Raw genomic sequence first — 5,263 nt, forward strand, 5'->3', positions numbered from 1 at the left:
GAGTTCACTCAGACTCACGTCCATTGAGTCAGTGATGCCATCCAGCCATCTCATTCTCTGTCATCCCCTTTTCCTCCTGCCCCCAATCCTTTCCAGCATCAGAGTCTTTTCCAATAAGTCAACTCTTCGCATGAGGTGGCCAAAGTACTGGAGTTTCAGCTTTAGCATCATTCCTTCCAAAGTAATTGCAGGGTTGATCTCCTTCAGAATGGACTGGTTGGATCTCCTTGCATATAATATACTTGGTTTAATTACTCTTTAACCCTATATATTCCTTCCTGTGTTATTAGTGATTGTTGTCATGTATTTTAATTTTTAATATGTTAAGCATTTAATATAATTCTTACATATATTTAGTCATCTTTACATTAAATTAACAAGCATATTTACTTTTTATCATTTCCCTTTATTATTTCTTGTATCTTGGAACTTTAATCTGTTCTCATATTTCTTCTGCCTGAATAACAATCCATTAGTATATAGTTTAATGTGGCTGTATTAAACATGGCTCTCAGTTTTTGTCTAATAATATGTTTACTTTTTGTCATTTTTGAAAATGAAATGAGCACTGAATTGAGAACTCTAGTTTGGAAGTTATTCTAACTCAGTAATTTCAAGATTTTATTTTCCTCTGGCTTTTATCTGTTCATAAATCTACTATAATTCTTACGGCTACTCCTTTGTTGTTATTTCATCTGTTTCTCTAGCAACTTTAGAGATATTTTATCTTTTTCAGAAAAGAGATATTACTATAAGGTACCTGATGCAAAAAACTGACTCCTTAGAAAAGACCCTGATGCTGGAAAAGATTGAAGGCAGGAGGAGAAGGGGATGACAGAAAATGAAATGGTTGGATGGCATCACTGACTTGACGGACATAAGTTTGAGCAAGCTCCAGGAGTTGGTGATGGAAAGGGAGGCCTGGCATGCTGCAGTCCATAGGGTCACAAAGAGACACGACTAAGTGACTGAACTGAACCACAACTACATTTTATACTTATGTGATGTACTTGGGGCTTGAGTCTATGTTCTTGTGTCTTTACTTAGTTTTACCCAATTCTATCATATTTTTCTTCATATATTAATTACTTCTGCCAATTCTTTGCTATTTCTGATAACTTCAATTTTATATATATATATTATACCTTCTAACTATATTATGTATGTCATAATTGTTTGCATTTTTATAGTTGGATAAAACCATCTATGGATTTTTAAATGTTGATTTATCTTTTAAATAAGATAAACTGTACCTAATCTACAGAGCAACCCATTGATAGACTTATTACTTTCAGTTATATTTTCAGTTCTAGACTGTCAGTCTTTGCCATGTATTTCACTTTTGTACAAATAATCCAACTAAACTCTTCATTAAATATTTTGTTTCTTGAACATATTAATCAAAATCATATTCAAATTTGTGTCTGATAACTCCATTATATGGAGTCTGTTTCAGTTACCTATTATGTCTTCAGTTCAGTTCAGTTCAGTTACTCAGTCGTGTCCAACTCTTTAAGGATTTCAAAAAATCTTGTGTTCTATCCATTCTTTATTGAGTCCTACACATTATAAATGAAGATCAGGAAAGATAATTTAAGATGCTACATGCTGTAAGTTGCTTCCTTACAGAGAGGCCTTAGTTTTGTTAGAGACAGCATAATCCAAAATGATATTAATTTAATTACAAATTGAAAGAATGTAAAGCTAGGTTTCAGTCTGGTGTAGACTGAGCTATTACTTGTTCACTATTATTCCCATGCTATAACATTCTGAAATCCTAGGAGTCTGGGATATTTGCCAGAGACCACTCCTTGTCAGTCCCTAAACTAATAATGTTTCCTCTCTGAGTCTTATTGCCACCATGTCTTCTCTATCATATGCTGATTTTTTTCTCAAAAAAGGTAATAAATCACTTCTGGCCCCCACTAGGAACACATTTATCAAATAACCTCTATGTCCAAGCAATATCCAACCTCTACTCCCTAAAGAAAATATCTATATGGAATAGTTATATGGAAATCCAATATTTCTTAAAATTTACTTTGCATGTCACAGAAAATAGGAGATTATGAGTCTACTATTCATAAGAAGTGTGATCAGTAAAATTCTGAAGTTTTTTCACTACAATGTACTAGATGAGAATAATCCAGTTAGCAATACGAAAATTTATTTTAAATATTACATTTTATCTGAAATTTCAGATTCATAATTCAAAGGTTTTAAACTTCTTTTCACTGAAACAGAGAAATAAATCATTAAGGACACAGAAAAGTTCTACTTAATTTTCTCGTGTTTTTTTCTATTTAACTGAACTAAAATCTTTAAAGGGAAGGGATTTTATTGTTATCATTGCTTAAAGCATTATCATAATTATATTCATCATCACTATTGACACAAAGAATTTTAAATATATAACCACAGTCTGGAAATTAAGATTCTGTAAGCAAAACCTATTTTAAAAATCAGACAAAAATAAAAAGTAATTGCAGCTTACCTGGTCTATTTAAGTTAGCATGCAAGTCACTGTCTTTGAGTGCTAATATGAAGTCAACCTATTCCATTCAATTCATTCAACAAATACTTATTAGGCACTTACCATGTGGCAATGACAGTTCAGTACTGAGTACATAGTGGTAAACTCAAAGTTTCAGCCCTCACAGAATTTACATTCTTGTTGAGACACAACAAATAAAACACAAAGATAAGTACAGACACATTTTATGAGAAGATGACTAAGGCTATGGCGAAAATTAAAGTAAAAGGAAATCAGAGGAATGGGCGAGGAGGGGTGCTATGTTATTGTCCAGATGATAGAGTGACATTGTAAAAACGACCAGAAGGGATGGAGAAAGTGAACAATGCGAATATCCAAGGAAAGAGCACTCAAGGCAGAGAAAGAGCAAGTGCAAAGGTGGAAGAGTTTCCGGAGTTGGAAGGATGCCTAGTCTGTTCAGGGAACTGCATGGAAGCCAGAACACATTTGCTCTAACTGAGGTTAGAATGTTTAGGGCTTTAGAGGTTATTATAAAGACTTGGACTTTGGACTGAAATATAGGAAGCCATGGAGAAGTTTTCAGCAGGTAAGTGACATGATCTGACTTACACTGTTAAAAGACGACTCAGATTTCCATGTTGAAAGTAAAAGGCAGGATGTGAGGCAGAAGAAAGCCTCAAGAGATCAACTTTGAGGCTACTGCAATAGCCCAGCTAAGAAATGATGATGATGAATTGGAATGCTGACAAAATAATGGTGAGACATGGTCAGATTCTAAATGCTTTCTGAAGATATAGCTGACAGCTTTTGCTGACAAATGTAATGATAGATGAATTCACAGTTTTCAGCTAAGGCGAGAAAGAAGGATGAACGTGTTATCAACTGAGATGTTAAAGACAAGGCATGGTGTAGCTTGGCTCATTTCTAGAAATGATAAATTTTACTAGCTATGAGCTATCAGTAGGGTGATGCAGAGCACGTCATAAAATATATGTATCTGTATTCTAGGAGAGGTTGAGATATAAATTTGGAAGTCACCAGCTGATGTAAAGTCTTTACAGTTGGATAAGATCACCTCATTAGGGAGTACAAAAAGAAAATAGTAGAGGTCTCATAACTGAATATTGGAAGAGGTCTTGGAAATGAGGAAAATCAAACTGAAGCTTAACCACCAGTCAAGTATCCAGAAAGCTAAGTGAAAAATATTTTTAAAGGAAAATAAAGTGATCAAATAATGAAATAATGCTGATGAATTAGGAAGACAAAGACTAGGAATTGACCATTGTGTCTAACAATATAGTAGTAACTTTCAAACCTTCTACAGAGTGGTATATATGGCCTAATTAAAATGAGTTCAAGAAATAATGAGGAAAACGAGACTATACATATTGAAGCAACAAGTACAGGCTACTATTTTAAGTATTTTTCTGTAAGAAGCGTAGAGAAATAGAACAAGAATGGAGGAGGAATGTGAGACTAAACATACTTTAGACTGAGAATATTATTGCTTATTTGAATAAAGCAGTAAAGGGGAGAAATCAATGATGCCAAAGAGACAGCCAGGATGATCACTTGAGTCACATCCTTGAGAGGGGATGGGAACCAGTGTAGAAGTAAAGAGTTGACCCCAGTAGACACAGATACAGGGAGATAGATATAGATATAGATATGTGATGACTATTACAAAAGACATTAAATTTTTCTCTTTTTTTGACTGCACTGTGCAGTTTGTGAGATCTTGGTTCCCTGACTAGGAACTGAACCCATGCCCTCAGCAGAGAGAATGCCAAGTCCTGGCTACAGGATCACCAGGGAATTCCTGAGAATAAATCTTCTAACAGATAAGCTTTTTCTCCATATTTTATCATGATATCACTTATATGTGAAATCTCAAATACAATACAAATGAACATATCATGAAATAGAAACAGACTCACATATATAGAGAACACACTTTTGGTTGCTAAGGTCAGGGGAGAGAAGAATTGGGAGTCTGGGTTTGGTAGATGCAAACTATTACATACAGGATGGATAAACAACAAGGTCCAACTATATAGCACAGGGAACAATATTCAACATCCTGTGATAAATCATAATGGAAAAGAATATGAAAAATAACAAGTCACTGTGCTATACAGCAGATATTAACACAACATTGTAAATCAACTATAACTCAATTTTTTAAAAAAAGAGTTGGCTTTCAATAGAGGCACACACACTGACCAATTACAGATAAAAAGCAACATATGTGTATACAAAAGCAGTCAACATTGTTTTAGCTCTGAAAAGTAGGAAAAGAATTGGATTTAGCCAGTTTTCAGAATTTTCAAGAAACATACAAGGTAGAGTCCACGAAGGCATTTGCAAAATGGTGATTATGTTAATGAATATAAATTCTATGTGGAAGTGGAAGTGAGGAGAAGTAGTGGGTAGAAATATTGAAGAAGTACTAAAATCAATGGACTACAAATCCCAGCAAGGCTTAAAATTAGGGGGGTCAGAGCACGAGAGAGAGTGGGTTGGAAAAAGAGGAACAGTGTCTGGAGAGTATAATGCTTAAGATTATGGAGGAGTGCAATCACTGGTAATGCCAACGTCTACATTATGACCACAGAAGTGAACGCCTGAGGGCCTGAGACAGGGTTAAGAACGTGATCACCAGATCACAGTCAAGGAACTTCGATGGTAGCCATGTGGATAATGAAACCACTTAGTAGCTAGCAAATTCATTCTCTCTCTGTCTTTATACATACAAATGTGTGCATGTGT

The sequence above is a fragment of the Capricornis sumatraensis genome, chromosome 2 (genome assembly GCF_032405125.1).
Source record: "Capricornis sumatraensis isolate serow.1 chromosome 2, serow.2, whole genome shotgun sequence".
Taxonomy (NCBI): Eukaryota; Metazoa; Chordata; class Mammalia; order Artiodactyla; family Bovidae; genus Capricornis; species Capricornis sumatraensis.